Genomic DNA, 16,838 nt, shown 5'->3' on the forward strand with positions numbered 1-16,838 from the left:
GTTTTATATGTGTGCGCATGGGCTCTACGAAGTGCGATACAACATCTGTTCAAAGAAGTAGGAAAGGGATAGATGCTTCCCGTTTACAAGCCAAATACCACATGATGAAATCTTCTTTGAATTCAGATTGTTTAGCTAAAAAAAAAAAAAAAAATTACAACTCCAGTAAGTAGAACGTGATAAAACTTAACAGCCGTGATGAATTTGAAAGTAAGCGCGTCACGGGCGGTCGGAATTTCTAAGTTGTAAGCGATTTGCAGAGGGTATTTTCATGCGTGTAACAACACCTCGCCATCTCATGTCAGCGTAGAAAAACAGCCTGATAAACTCTATCTTCCTTAGAATATATTTGGATTACAGCGTCAATTTCTACCTAGCACAACAATAGGATAAATAAATTGTGCGCTAATAGTGGAAGATAAAAAAATAACGATATCGAAAACGACGTTTTCGGTCGCTGCCTTAGCATAGTAACATTGTTATCGTTCTACAAGTGACCTATCTATCTAACGAGAATCCGCTCCATCCCGTTTAAGGCTTATCGATTGCCCTTTCGCGGTCAGTATAATCAGTAAACGTAACTAATATATCGTAGTCGAGACCCGACGAAACAACTCATCGCAACAGTTACTTACAGTCATACTGCCAAACAATAGTTCTATTAAGTCATAGTTGTAACTTGCGTAGCGGTTCTTTAACAGTAAACCCGGTTTCAGCCAGCCTGTAGTAGTCATGCTTATAGAACACGCTGAATGGGTATTAGGAAAGAGCTATTTATGAGGCTTATTATTATTATCGTTATTCAATTTTCAGCCTGACCAGATCTTGATGAAGGCAGAACTGCCTCGCCGTATATAAAGTTGACCGGTTTTTTTTTTACACTATTGGCATCGATCTTTATGAAAACTTCTGGGCTCTTATCTAAACTATGGGCTTTTTCTCGAGCGACGCTGTTATCCTCCTCATATTATTTGATATCTCCTTAGATGGCGTCGTAACGCGTTAACTGTTTAATCAAACAGATAATCTCACAGCCCGTCAACTTTATTAGAGTCTAAACTAGTCCGTTTCCTTCAGAATCTTTAATAATAAGTGTCGCGTCAGGACCATATACTCGCTACCGACCTAGGATATTCCTTACCAAATCGAAACACTCTAACAGAGTGCTGATTTTTTTTATTTGTCGTTTCTGACCACAGCTTCAAAGTGATCACTTTACTTTTTCGTTTAACAATATTTCTTTACAAAATAGTACTACCCCCTTCGTGCCCAACCCGCTTTACGGTAACTCATCATAACGGTGTGTGCATTGTTACATCGGTATACGACATCTAAATTCATATGGCATTGAACAGTGGGCGCCGACCGCTGTTTTGTAGACTGTTTCCAAGAGTTACTGCGGGCGTCGGTGTGTTTGTTTCGTTTTCATATTGCAAGATGCTAGCTAGTGAACCAATATCTATATCGTAAGCAGCTTTTTTTATGGATCGAAAAAACCTGTTCCCCGTCGCGTTGCGCCCGTCAAGAATAGTACCTCACCTGGATTTGCTCAACAATTTCCCACTAGAACTTCTACTACCAGTTAATTCGTCTTCAATGATCGCAACCCGGCCTGCCGATACAAAACGTGTCGGAATCGTGTCGGGAATCCGTTTTTTGACAGAACCTTCGTTCAGCGTCTACTTCTCCGGTAGAAGACTAGCGTACGCAGATCGAGTGACATCATCGATAAGCTACAGCAGATTATAATAGCTGTTTTCCGCTTGTGAACTGTTACAAAAGTTAATAAAACATAAATAGTTAATAAATAAACGTTAATAAACTGGAAAAAATAATCTAGTTACCAAAAATATTATACACTTTTTTATTTATCATTACATTTTCGTCTTATCTTCGAGAGGTATGGCAAGAAACGGCTATTCGAAATTCGTCTCCGTTACCGTTTGAATGATATCTTATGTTTTGGGTTAAAATGGGTTCAACGCATATTATCACAGCCAACATCTTATAATTCATCGATCCCGTAATTAAAATAGTTGTTTCCACTCCTCTATATCAGTAGATATCATTTCGGAAACATACAACACCATGCTGTAAAAGTCCTTGGCTAAAAAGGACCGAACAAACATCAAGCGCACTTTTTACCCAGAAAAAAACATCTCTCTCTATGAGTCTGAATTTCGTTCGACGACCTTAACCCGTTGTCAGATTTGTGTGTTCTCCTACGAATTGGGAAAGTCAAACCTATTCAACCTATGTGACGTGACCAACGACTATGGTCTGCGATGATCGATCGTCTCTCTATGTATACTGTAAACAGAATTGTCGGCTCAAACAGGATCGGCGTTCTACCGAATTGTTGCTATCGCTATAAACATGAAGTTTTAAGTGTCCATAGAATCACTTCTTATACATAAGTATATGAAACGATGACTACGAATTACTCTGAAGACGTTTAGATGTTCAAGGTGAAGCAATTTTTTGTTCTACGATCTTTAAAGGCCTGCACATCGTGCACTTGCAGTCAATGAGGCACATCCCCTCAGCAGTTTGATGCTTACCCTATGAAGGCCAACTACCCGCCTTTCTTCCCCATTTGTCATACTCTCCACCATTGTGTCATACACATCGTCCTTCACTCGTACGTAATGCAGTAATCGCACTTTGCAATACGATAAATCCAACTTCATTCATATGGAAACACCTTTTGTATTCAGGCCTAAATGAGCCGGTCCAATCAGCGAGCGATTATAACCGATTATATTACAGTTTTTACCATTCTTCTTCTAGCGAAGGTACTACTTTTCAGTATCGAGTCCTTTCCATAGTGATTTGCCATAGCTACGATCTTATAGCGCGAGTTATATTACGCACTTTTTTCACCAGCCACAACTAAACACCGAGAGAGTGGCCCACACATTTGCCCTCCCGAGAACTGTTATAGACGTTAGTACTCCTTGCCGTCAATCATTCGATCACCATCATCATCCAATTAGTGAATTATAAGTTTGCATCTGCATGAGCTTGGATATATTACAGTAATTTTTTTAGAGATAGAAAGGTTTTTGAATTCTCGACTTTTCAAACCCAAAGTTAGTATCTTATCTTAAATAGGCGCATGTATATGCTTAACGTAATCTCATAGCTAAATTGTACTTGTCGATTTTTACTACCCATAGATATGTTAGTACTCTATGTATGTATATATATAATATAACATACATTATTACGGTTTCAACAACAGAGTTCAACTTTTTGTATAGTTTTGCCTGTCTATATTTCGTTGCTTGTGTTCGATCATATTAAGCTGTCGCTCTGCACGAGCGCTTGGTTAAGAGTAAAAAAGCTATCAGAACTTCCAGTGATGGTTCTCCGTGTCAACTGGCCGATAATATGCCTTAAGGTATCTGCAATTGCCGGCCTCATCTAACATTGATCTTCTCTCTTCATGACTTGTCCACAAAATGTATCTTGTAGCTTTTACCAAGCTATTTTATAAACCAGGTCATACGGGCCTCCGTATGTAGAGATCTAACCGTATGGTGACCACTAAATCAGCAGTTTTGGTATTTGTCAAAGCGACACAAATTTTGACGGTGATCTACGTACGTATTACAAGCTATACGAGTGAAATGATGTCATGGGTCGCAACAGATGCCGTTGTAAGCAAACCGTGTAGATTCGAAATGGTTCCTTGATTGAACTCGGTCGTCATACATTTAGTTTATTAAAAAATGGCTCAATTTTATTTTATTCCCTGTATCATAATTATTATCGTGTTTACGTGATCCAAACCAAATAACTTCTATGGAGTAGTCGTCATTTTCTGTATGTATTTTAAATTTTGTAATTTTGAGACTCCGCGGCTCGCCGAATTTTATTTACCGCCAATAATTTAGCCAATAATTTAAAAAGTGAGCGCCAAGGTTTGCCAAAATGTCGTGGTAAGCCCCCTAACTAATGTATAATTACTGTTTGGTAGTAACAGTAAGGACTACTTTACGGACTGCCTAACTCCTGCTATTGGTAGATATATACCTTTTGCGTTTTTGCCTCAAAATGTTTCGATCGCAGCTGCGTGACGAGATACGATTGTAAAAACCAGCTGTTTTATAAAGCAAACTCTTAGGATTCTTAACGCTTAAAGATCAATAAGGTAGACAATTTCCCTAGTAACTCGACGGTGCAAAGTAACCTGTGCCAGTCGACGGTGGATAGACGGAAAACCGCTAGGTGCTTGTACAGATCTAAATGGGAGGGTAATCACCAATCGTGTTTCAAACACTAGGAAAAAGTTTAGCTCAGAATAGACTCAACTAATTCAACAGAACACATGTCTTACGAGCGTGAATACTAAAAAATAAAAGCAAGGTCAGTTTTTTAGTTAAGTAATATACGCAAGTCGAAGCCAGATGTGATTATTTCGGGTTGGTCCTAGCCCATCTCACTCTCTTTTTTGCATCTTCTGTTAGCCACTTTGAGTACAAACGACACGGTAATTTGTACTCATATACATATACGAATACCTAGGATATTCTATAAAATTTCTAAAAAAGACTACCACAGGTAGGCGTGCCTCGTCATTAGAATGTTAACCATAGCGGCGTATAAATCATGTCGACTTTTGGGCTCCACTGCTGGGATTTGCGTTGTTCTAACTGTACTTTGCCAAACAAGACCCCTATAGATACACTGTTCCTGCGAAGAACTTCGTCTTGCTCTGTTCTCTTGGCCATCGTTTCTAGCAGAAACCTTCTTCTCATCTGGGGTCCCGTAAGTCCCTCTCTTAGCATTAGGAACTTTCTGGGTGAATTTTTAGCTTCATGTAAGCTTGTTGAGACTGTCACGCGGGTTGTCACTGTCATCCTAATCTCGGGTAAATTAGAAACAACTCGAATTAAAATCGTGAACGTCCTCTGGTCTCTCTGAAAGAATCATCCCGTTCGCTTTTGCCCAGGACGGCAGTACAGCTTTTGAAAAATGTATTAAAGATGCGTAAGCGTACATGAGGTATGAATAAATAAGGATAAGACTGAGCCACAATTTAATTTTGGTTTAAATCGACGTGTAAAGTAGGTAGGCGAATCAAAATTTCATATACCACTATGAGTATCTTATTAATGGGTTAATTTTCATATTTTTCCTTGCACATTTAGCCCAGATATCGCTAGTAGCATATTTAAACGTAAAAGTACAATTTAATATTTCGCCGTTCACTTCGTTACAAGACTTTATCGTGGCTACATTGGCTTTGTAACAACTACATCTTGGCCTACTGACAAATTATAATAGCGTATTAACGTTTGTTAACTAGGAAATTTATGGAAATCCAACATTATATAAGATCTGACTCTATTCCTTGGATATCCTTAAGGGATAAATTAATTAATTTCAGTGTATTTTTATGTATATCTTTATGTCAGTATATACATTTTGCTCGTCGGATTATATTTGTTGAATTTAAAAACTTTACCATCTTATCGGCCTTGTACCAAGGCCCCAAGAATGCCTGAAGACATTTCCCTATTGATATTTGCGCCAATGATCTATACATTGACAGCAATGCTTGTGGGCATGTCATGCGAACTACTGGAAAATAGGTAGCGATAGGATCGATGGAGATAGATCTGCCTCTGTTCTTGCCCAATTCACGTTTCAAACGAGCGCTTAATTGTCTTCGAATATTATTACGTGGGATTGGCCCCTCTGTACACTGAACTTCCTCATGGACTGGTGGGAATAGAAGAGAGGTAACAGGACGTGTGAGTCTAGGTAGGATCATGAAATTATTTTTCTCCAAATCCAGTCAACCCAACCGTTGGAAGCAAAAAGCTGACTTAATTACCTTTTTGGGCGTACCCGAAGAAATGAAATCCACGTTACGGATTACACGTGTTCGCTCGTAAATTGAACTAAATTACACTATATTTATCTAGCCAACTTTAATTCTAGAGGATTCACACTCTAGTAGGCTCCGTTTGTACCCGCCATGTCCATTGAAAATGAAACACTCTGAAGTTTATAGAAAATATTCCTATGGTCATTTAATTATGACAGAGAAATCGTGCCGGCGAAGGGTCAAGGCTAACTGAAAGTAATGTCAAACGTAGAGGCAAATGGGTCAATGTCGACGCCCTCCAGGCTTGCAGTCTACGTATGGATGTTCCGAGTGATAAAAGTTGAACGGCATTTAGTGAGTATGATGTGGTACTTTTATTTACTTTGCCTGAAGAGATCGCCTTTACGGATGACGACTTCGCCGGTAACTTTTCCTGTAGTTCCGGTGGTGCTATCTGTTCAATCGGTCCACCCATTTAGTTATCAAACCTTTAGAACTATCCTATATATAGCCCGGTCGCGCCTTTTTCCTAGTTATCTTTACTGTTTTAATATGTATTTCCGCTGGTTACATCGACGAGATAGTATTGAAATAATAATGGAGATGAAAGCCATCCCCTCTTACGATCGTAAGGGATCGGTGTTGATGTATACTTGCATTTTTTCTAATAGAACGATTCGTTTCATTGGCATGTAGAAACAAAGCAATGGGCCGTCAAAATCACTGTTGGCTTAATAATTATTGCTTTTCACAATGAAATCAGGGCCACACTGCCAGCGTTGAAGGGCCTGACGCTGTTGCTTGATCTGTTTTGGTCGTCATTTTCAGCTGCTGCGGCAGCTAGTCTGAGATGAATGCATATGTGTGCATGCTGTACACAAAGCTTTCCTCTAAACTCCAGTAGCAATCAATTCATCATCAGTAGCAATCATTGTTAAGGAAGAGTAGTGCGGCTGTGAACGATACGAGCATTGCGATGCGATAAGTGAGCGGTCGTACGCGACCGTGAATCGTTTCTAGGGCCGACATGACAACAATCATTCATATCTAATAGGGACATTTCTCTATCTATATATATATATATATAGCAAAACTTTGTTGCAGTGGCATTTGCATGCATGCATGCATACAAACGATGAACTAAACAACGGTACGTACAATTACAAAGTAGACGACTTCACTCGATGGCGCATGCCCCCTCAAAGATATCAGCTGGTCTAAAATATACGGATGACCGATCGACTTGGGACACTTCGTATGTACGCGTATGGCGACTAACTGAAACGGTGTCGTTAAAAGATTGCAATGAATGAAATCATTACGTTAGATGACCAATTGAGTAATAGAACAAACGGGATTTCTATTTGATAAACTCCTGTTAGTTTTATTTCAAAGTAGAGAGAGATTAAGCAATGCATGATTTTCGAATAGCAACGGCTGCATGCGAAGATGCCCTATACATCCCGCTTCGTTCCGTTATTGGGCCTACGTTAGATAATGACTGTCGAATCAGTATTTAATTATGTCCGTCGAAAGAAGACAAATTGTTTTTGGCGAAGTAAATTGCTGGGGGTTATCAGTCCTATCTGAATAAGCCGTTACGGTTCGAATGCTTTACTTGATGATTAATTACAATTTAAGGCATACGTAACATTTACTCCTGTTGACCTGAAACCCAGCAAAGGGAAGAGTGGCTCGTGCAGCGTCTTTAGCTGTATTTTTTTGTTTGTTGGTAAAACATTCACCTTGGATTGAGTATTGTTATCAGCGTTGTAAAATAATCTTAGAATCACAGTAGTGGCCTACCTTTACGTCGTTAAACGTGGCTCTATCCAAGAAATTAAGAAACTTCACGACGTGTAGTTTTCCCGTTGTCGTTTGTCACATTGGAACCTGTAAAAGGCTCAGTTTCTAGCACTTATTACGCCAACTAGACCTTCCTTGTTTTTTTTTTATGTCAGAACTGTATACTGGCTCCGTATGTGTCGTGCAGTTTTACTACAGATATCTACTACCCAAACATTGCCACTGCTCCGTATCTCTGACAAAAAAAATGCGTGAGATTTTACCGGCACGCCGACGAGCTCGAACTGTTACATCGTTTCGAGTTGTTTTTATGTATGTGAGTGTACCGAAGTCTCTTATGGCTTTTTTAGCATTAATACTTACCCCTTTCTTACAGAATACTTTTGGCATACTTTACCGTGTTAGAAGTACAACACGGCGCAGTTCCCTTTCCCTCTATTTCTTCCCCTAATATATATATATATATATATATATATATATATATATATATATATATACATATGAATGCACAGTTCTATAGCACAAAAAGCCGTTGATCCAAACTACTTCACGCTGATCTCTTTTTTCAAGCTAGCACCGAGTAACTAGCCATTTCAAATATCTTAATTATCTGTAGCATGTTTAAATCAACAACGCAGTCGGTCTTGCGTTTCCCTGTTGGGGGACGTATTCCTATATATTTACATATTTATCCATGCATATATTCATACATCTTCTTCTCTATAATGATCCAAAGTAGAGAGCAATTTCGATTTCCACAATTCCATCAAGATACATTACCTAGGTCCTAGTGTGCGCAAGCTGGCGAATTGATTTTATGTGCTAGTTTCAGAAGGTAACCGAGGTAGTCGTCTTCGAAATGTTCAGATTAGCCCTAATTCCAATTCAAAGCACAGAAACGAAAAAGCAGACACACCTCTTTGCGCCACAGTAATGCCGGTTGAGCCGATGACCGTCTACATGGTCAAGTTTAACCCAATCCTTCAGTCTACAGTTAAACGATGGCGCCATTCTTCAATGATTTTCTACAGTATCTGTTCACGTTACCAACCATTAATTGACCGACTATGGGTAAAACACAAGCGAACGTAATAGTTACTCGTCTAGAAAGGCAAATTACGTAGCGCGACTGGCTTAGTGTAATCCCCTTAATCGGTCTTGCCCGTTGATTTCTTGTTTTCATTGCCTCGAGAAATTCGTTATCTTACAGTTGAAAGTAAACAAACGCGTTAGTCCGCAATGGGAATTGGTAAAGGCATATATAAAGGTATACTGAAATGGCAATTTTGTCACGGAGGTCTTCACGTCACAGCCGACGAAAGCAATAGGAATCCCGACGTTAACGTGCGACGTCATAACAAGAAAGTTTCACGCTTTCAATTTCTAACAAACGTCCCTGCCAAATCATTATTACCCAGCAGCGGAACTCCTCAGCCGATCCTTCGAGGTGATAAGTCATTTATCCACTATTACAAGACAACTTCAGCCAACAAGCGCGAGTAAATATTTTAAGCTCGACGGATTAGGACAGTCACTACTCCTACCTAGGCTCTGGCAGAGCAACTTTCACAACCTTTTCCACGTACGGGCTAACATTGTCGTGAATAAGGATTACTTCGTTTCGTCTATCGAATTGTTAGATAGCTCCGTTCGCTCGAAGCGATTGGAATATGTACGGATCCTTACCAGCCAGTTTGATGTTATCAAACACTTCTCACTGTATTATAACACTCTTTCAATAATACCAAGCGCAAATCTTTATTTAGCTATCATACAGATCCAACTTAACTCTAGGCTTAAGCATATCTCCCGAAGTTACTTATTTCTTTTTTTGCTTTATGTTGACGTTGGGATATCACTTGTAGGCAGTGACAGTTGTATATAGAAACCTGTTATTGAATCTGCGTGTTGGCCAACGTTTGACGAAAGGTTAGGGGCCAATAAAAAGCATTATCTGTGCGTTTTACGCAGTCTGGGTAATTGTCAACATTTTAAATCCAGGCAGCGACCGAACGAGAACGCCCATCAATAGCCGCCATCACCTCGAAGCGCGTCAGAAAAAATCAAAGTTAAGAGTGCAGAAAGATAAAACGGGCATAATACGAAGTCTGCCGCTCAAATTTATCGCTTAGTATCATGAGCACCGTAGGAGCTCTCCTCATGCATATAAAATCTATACATGAGATCTTTAATGAAGTTTCGCTGATGAGAAAGTCAAACATAGCGAGTCAACGCACGACGAAGTACCTACGTAATTCCACAGGGTGACGAATCGAATTAGATATGCGTCTACAGACTAACAAGTTCATCGTGGTCTCCCGGCACTGACACCTCGACATTGCGCGACCCAGACAACAATCTGGAGTGAAACTGTTTGTTAGGTACCACGGGTCATGAGGGATGATAACCGTAAAAATCTCCTTTAAAAAAGTTATCGAACTTTCCTTTTTAAGCATGATATTCGCCTTCACTATAAAAAGGCCTTAAATGTGGTTGTAGAATTACGGAACTTGATTAATAAGTCATATTTAGCTAATTAAGGAACCTTTACTAAAAAAAAAAACTGAAATCTTCGATCACATCGTAACAGACAGAGGGTTAACTATCCGTTGTGTTGTTTGAATAGAAGTTGAGTCTGTAATAATCGATCATGGAATCGTTAATACCGAATCATGAAAAATTTCAATGAAATGAATGAAAATTTCCTTAAAAGACAAAGGGCAGCTTAGTGTTTACCTGGTAATCATGAATCACAGAAAATATTGGCATCATTGGAAGACGACACATCTCGCATTGAAAACGAGATAATCCGGCAATAAAAAAAATAATTAACCATATGGATAATAGTCACATGGGGTAACTAAATTAAAAGAGATCCTCCACTAATACAATTGTGTGTAGATTGCACAAATCGTTGCAACAAAAATTTGAAGTTTTTTTTTTTAAACTGCGTGTTAAAAATTATTTTAACGTTTAATTTTTAAACGTTTAATTTCTGGTATTTCATAAGCAAGAATGGGTTTTTGTGCTAAGAATTGTCTGACAATATCTCGCCAGCTATCATAGTTCGTCTGAACAATTTATACCCTTAAAGTCTATCTGACGCATGATTTGCAAAATAGACTTTTAATCCATTACGATCTAGTGATCAAGCAAAATACCACCGGATAAGGGAAAAGGTACGGACCGTTATCGGTAGCATTTATTGCTTTTTCGGGTTCTCCCACAGGAGTTTTTGGAATCAGCTTTTCTTTCGGCTTACTTGGACAGATTATCAATCATGGAGTTATATCTAAATACCAAAAATATTGCTTGTCATATACGCAGATACTCGATTGAAAACTGCTTTAAACTGAATCTTCTCTACTTCAGCTCAAATGAAGGTTTTCAGTGGAATTGATTAGAAGTTCTAGTTTAAGTTTGCAACCTACTCTTATGAAAACAGGCCTGAAACCTGAGTGACCTATTTTGATGGCGCTTAACCAGCCCTCTTGAGAAGCGTAGGAGGTTTGTTTGTGCTAAAAATGGCAAATACGTATCGATGCATCCACAAGCCATCTATTTCCAATACAGCGAAACTGTTTCTAAATCAAGTTACTTTTAAGTACGTATCTAGGAATTGGCAAAGGAATGAATATTAAAATGGAAAATCGACCTTCGTTCAAAGACTATGCATGTATAATAGTATAACGTGCAACGGATGTCTTAAATAGCTTTGATATATTTCTAACACGAGGAGACGTCATTGTTATGCATCTCCATCTACTTTGCTGTTCTAAATGTCTTCTCTAAATCCAAAGTGATCTGACAACAGCAAAAGAAGAAAGCTAGCGATATCTCAACGTAGCAATATCGAAACATATCAGCGTAAAACGCTCCCCGTGTCTCATATCTACGCCAGTAGGATAGATAAAACTGCAAACTTATTTGTAACAAAATGCAAATAAGTGGCGATAAAATTAATGACTTCGTTGTTTGTAGAAACGCATCAAACAGCCAAACTGATAGAGCAGCTCTCCTTTACAACGAGAAATCGCTAGTTTGTGAACTCAGAGATTTAAGGGCACGAAGAGCTGGTATTCTTCAGTGTAGCAAGTCCCCTTGTTTGAGAAGGTGACAGTTTGTGTCCTTGTACCGAGGCCACAAAGAAAGATGCTTTCTTTGGGTTTCTTGCGGCTGTTGCGTAGCAGCAGCAGCAGCAGCAGTCAAGCACCCTATAGGTTTAAAGAAGCACCACTTACTACACTGTAGCAGAAGAATGAACTGTCGATAAATTACCCTAATGACCATGCAGGTTAGGACCACGTTTTTCTCGTATAGAACGGGTGTATGCTAGTAGGAAGATGTCACCAGGCGCCATGAAATCAAAAGAAGGAAAGAGAAGCTTGTCGAATCGACGGATACGATGACAGTTACACCATGGACTTGGTCCCTGACCGAATTTTTCTAAACAAATCCCAGCGGTCCCAAAGGTTTGTAAGTTGTAAATGAACATGTCAAGTTAGTTGCATTAAAAAATACATCCCACAGAGACTGGATTTTCTACTTATGTGTGTACGTATTAGTACAGTAGAGATGGAGCTTTGGTTCATCGGGCAAAGACTATGGGCTAAGTTGTAAATGTATAGATTTGTACAAACGTAGAGAGAATATTCGCCAATTACTAATACTGCAGCATTATGAGAATTTTCAGTAAATGAAACAATTGTACGCGCGACTGCATAATATAATAATTGTCATAGATGTGTTTCCAAAACCTTTGTTTGCGTACATCTATATGCAAAGAATATTTGATGCATCTTGAAGAGTAGATACAAAAGGTATGCATGTGAGCGTAATAACAATAAACTGTTTTTTTCACTTAAGTGACGGCTTTTAGAGCCAGGGTCTACATTGCCTGAATAGGGGCCGATAGGACTTCGCAAAACATCTCGAAATACCGTTCAGGTCATGTTCTAGGAAACATTCCTGTAACAAGCTTGACTTCAGTTGAAGTAACAGAACCATGACTGAGCGCGACTATGCCCTTTCTCCTTCTGCAAGTCAATAGTCCACCAATCTAAATTTCTTTCTGTGCTTTATCTCGCCTGTTTTCAGGACAAAGGTAAGGCATTTAGCAGCTTTAATGAATTTCTTCCTCTGGTTTTGTTTCTTGCGTGGAAGATGTTGTAGAACTATGTATAGCTATCCTAAGCTCTATTATTTTGGCAGTAACTGCACGCCTGGGGCAAAAAAGAAGGTCGTCTGCGACGTAAGTTGAAAGGGCCGTATCCTTTAGCTAGAATCTGCCTTCATCCATTTCCTATTCTATATACGTAATGCTTACGTAGTTGCCCCACAGAGAGTACACCGCATTCTTGGAGGTGGGATTGGATTCCAAATGCTTAGGAGTTAGTTTCGTGTCCTTGGTAATTGCGGTTGGCTATCCCACATATTCTGTGCAGTTGATTTGAGTAGCGTCATCTCTAATTCGCATAGTTACCCCCCAAGTTCGACGCAAAACGATAACTGAAGTTCAGAACCCACCGGCTCTAACATAATAATATGATTCAGCTAATAATAATAACATCAGCTACTCTATTTGGTAACTGCGTACTTCATTTGCTGGCTACCTGTTTACAATGACCTCGTCTGGAATTTACCGCACACACGTTTCAGTGTCGCCCATGCACACATTGTACATACAATAGTAGTCTTCTCGAGAATGGAAACGGGTCAAAAAAGTAGTACGACTTGTTTTGTTTACAAAGTTCTTTACGGTAAATTATCATACTTATATGCAAACGGTTCAAGATACAGTGGGGCTGCATGGGGCATTGAATTTCGAGCCCATAAGAAACCGGATAACCGGATACAGACAATGCTCATTTTACAAAAGAAACCCAAAAAATTAAGTGGCCATAGAGTACAACTCAACTTAGTACAAATGCTTGTGTATATATGGCAATTTACAATAAGGCATCGTATCTGTGTTCCTCAAATTCTTCTCTTCTTGTGGTCAACATCGTTTTGTATGCGGTGGCTTTCAAATTAAGCTTTGGCGAACTAAGTCATCCGGACCAAATAATAGTATCGATATACGTAACATGTTGCGGGTAGTTACGACCATGGATCAGAATTTACCATAAGCAATTATTTAACTCTCTCCTTATTTTTCACTTAACTACCTCCTCAGCCTTGTTGAATGACGGGCAGTTTTGAACGAAACTATTAATGGCCCATATAGCCTGACTTTGGCTCCTACAGCCCAACCATATAGGGCAGTGTAGGCCCACGACATTTTAAATTAATTGTAATGAACCCGTTTCGGCTTCATATTTGAATAGTCTTCGATGGATACGCTGATCTTTTTCCCACGGCACCAATAACTTTCAATGATATATATATATAAGCTCATGAATGTAAATAGCAATGCTGCTAGTTCAGTCGTGGTTAAGTAAAAAAGCCCAGTTATAGGTATTATATTGTAAGTCTAGACCCAACAGCCTAATTATTCACAAGTTGGCGTGAGCCACAATGTCCTGGAAGCCACAAAATCCTGGAAGAGACCGAATCAAGAAATTCCGAGATGAACTAGCTACACGACCACTAAATTGGAAACGCGGAAGCTACCAGATAAGTTGCCACCAGGGGCAGACTGCCTTTAAGGCCGGATTGCGAATAAGTGATAGGCTGGTTTGGAGTTCAGATTGCAAGCAGATGACAGGCTAGTTGGGATATTAGACTAGCGCAACTAGTGAACTAATTGGGACCAGAACGGCTCGAGAGGCAGGTCACCCTTGAGGGAGCCTTTAGCACGTGATCCAGGTGATTCAAGTGCTGAAGCGAAGTACGGAAAGGGAGCTCGGTTACGACGGGCTGGTGAGACAGACTAAACGTGTATCATGCGAAGAGCAAGCGACTATATACCGTACGAAGTTGCCCTATGTGGAGCGTGCAGATTCCTCGAAGAAAAAGCGTTAGGGACATCCTACAACTATATACGAAAACATAAGGCCGCCAAGACTGTGGAGGGCTGGCAACAATGCGCAGCTGCTAGGAATGTGACCAGCCGGAAAGCATTGTGATAAGGACGTAAGCGTATTGGCAGACTAAGCTAGCAAGCACACGTGAAACTAAAGAATGCTGCGAGAATGCGGCCTGATTGGTAACGATGGCCAAGTGCTACGTTCAAATATGTCTGGAAATAAACAGCTCCCAGTTCGGTTGCAGTTAGAATACAGCAGTCCTAACCGCTAGCCGATAAACTGTTAGTTTCTAACTAACAATTTAGGCGTTTACTATGTATGTAGAATCGGGGACTATCGACTACGCTATGAATTCAGTTATTCTTTTTATGTACATCTTGCGCCTACGTCTTACATAGTGTTTCGGCACGTATTTTCGTTGAAAAGAAAATGTTAACACGCAGCGAAGAAGTTATACACTTAATTGGATTCTGATTACCTAAACTATACTAACATAGGGTTGATTGCCCGAATTATACTGTAACGTTAAGTGAAATCGACTGTGGGGTGCGGGGTAAGTATCCTGTCCCCTTTTTTTCGGGTAGATGTAGCTAGACTTGTAATGCCACTGAGCCAAGCCTAGGGGGCCCACCTGTATCCTGTACGCAATTACGTAATTTGTATAAACTTTGCTTCTTGAATGTAGCGATCTGTGTAAAACGTTTGCCAATACTATTCGGACCAAATGCTTAATATATGTCGCGTTAATTGAAATCTATCCGGAGAGACGATTTATCATATGAAAAATTTGTTCTAATTCAGGGCGAATTGCAGGAACAACTAGAACGCGCAGGCCGTCTTCTTCGTGTGCTAGCCCAAGTTTTAATGGTAAACTAGCTTATCGTAGGGTGCTAACTGGCATGGCTTTCCTTTTAAGTTCGATCTCGGCTAATGCCGTCGGTCATTTGATAAACGAAAATCATCTGCCCATAAAACCTTTCCTTAGCTTGTTAACATGGTTAACTAGTAAGAAGCTGTATGTTCTCCCTGTTGTACAACCAGATGCATCATTGTGAGGCACAATGTGCAAACGAACGATGTACATGCTGCACACAATCGTGCACCATCTCAAGCGATTTGACACAAAGCCAACGCAGTTAGTAATAATACTAATAAGTTATCATCAACTTATTATTAAGGCAAAAGCATCCCCTATAACTATAGATACTCGATCATCATTTTCTAATGGATTTTTCTCGGAACAGCGCAGACAGGCAATAGCGCTCATGCAGCGCTAGGTCTGGCAAAAGTCAGTCGTAAACTTCGCTTTGTTGAATGATGGTATTGCTACTTCTATTTAAGGAGTGAACCTGAGCATCAAATCACAGGTCGTCTTTAATTTAAAACGAAAGTTCCCTTTCGACAACGTTGTAGACGTGTGCTGACTTTCACAAACAACGTAACTTGCTAAAACCTCGTCTGCCGCAAAGATGCCGATGCATCTGGCAGTTTTTTCAATTAATATGGCAGCCCTTTGTCCCCCCAGTGGCTCTTACTAGCTGCCTTGTTGATTTTATGTTTGTCCTATTCACAGAGTTCTTTATGACCCTTCAGTACTTTAGCATAGAATGCTCGACTATATTACGCTGTAGATGTGCAGAAAGTTCTCGATGGATAATAACAATAATAACAAATACCGCAATTCGAGCCTGACGCACAGTTAGCTCGCAGATGGCTAGCTTTTCTCTAAAAAATTTAAGGAAACGTTTTGAGTATATCGATCTCGAAATCTAAAAAAGTGTAACCGTAAAAGTATTTCAAGCGCCTAAATCTCATCATAGATCTGCTATTCCAGAATTATACTGCATTTTTTTATCAGGCCAATTCGCTCCCAGTAATAGCAGAAGACATACGGCAAATGATGGTAATTGAAAGGTGGAATTTCCGAAAAGAGATAAAAAGATCGTCTTTTGATTGACATTTTCTAACTACATAATGCAAGTCTGACTATGGTAGTACACCTACAATGACGTGTGCGGAGAGCACAGATAGACCTAGCGACATTATATCACTGAGCCGCTACAAACGTACGTTTTGTTTTAATGAGAAATTAAATAAGCTTGAGTCTATGCGGCGAATATATCATTCAGATATAGCAGTAATAAACTATCGAATATGTATATTTGAAGTCATTGCTGAGCGTAAACGATTTGTCTATAAAAATCACATTTGAGTTTTCACCATAT

At 39.6% G+C, this 16,838-nt stretch overlaps 1 long non-coding RNA gene across 4 annotated transcripts; it reads right to left on the reverse strand.

Annotated features, from left to right (window-relative positions):
- Positions 1–11: 11 nt before the first annotated feature.
- Positions 12–9,297, reverse strand: LOC111243207 (uncharacterized). 4 transcript variants are annotated; one of them, XR_015327625.1, is made up of 6 exons: positions 9,060–9,297; positions 8,562–8,710; positions 7,646–7,732; positions 6,998–7,117; positions 1,540–1,770; positions 12–135 (listed from the first exon to the last, which is right to left on the reverse strand). It is a non-coding gene; the product is annotated as an uncharacterized LOC111243207 (long non-coding RNA). The 4 variants fall into 4 exon arrangements; XR_015327624.1 differs by lacking the exon at positions 12–135 and having other exon boundaries at positions 147–1,770; positions 9,060–9,294; XR_002670363.2 differs by lacking the exons at positions 12–135; positions 1,540–1,770 and adding an exon at positions 1,951–4,866 and having other exon boundaries at positions 9,060–9,294.
- Positions 9,298–16,838: the final 7,541 nt, after the last annotated feature.

This window comes from Varroa destructor, unplaced genomic scaffold, assembly GCF_002443255.2.
Source record: "Varroa destructor unplaced genomic scaffold, Vdes_3.0 BEIS01000001.1, whole genome shotgun sequence".
In the NCBI taxonomy this organism is placed as follows: Eukaryota; Metazoa; Arthropoda; class Arachnida; order Mesostigmata; family Varroidae; genus Varroa; species Varroa destructor.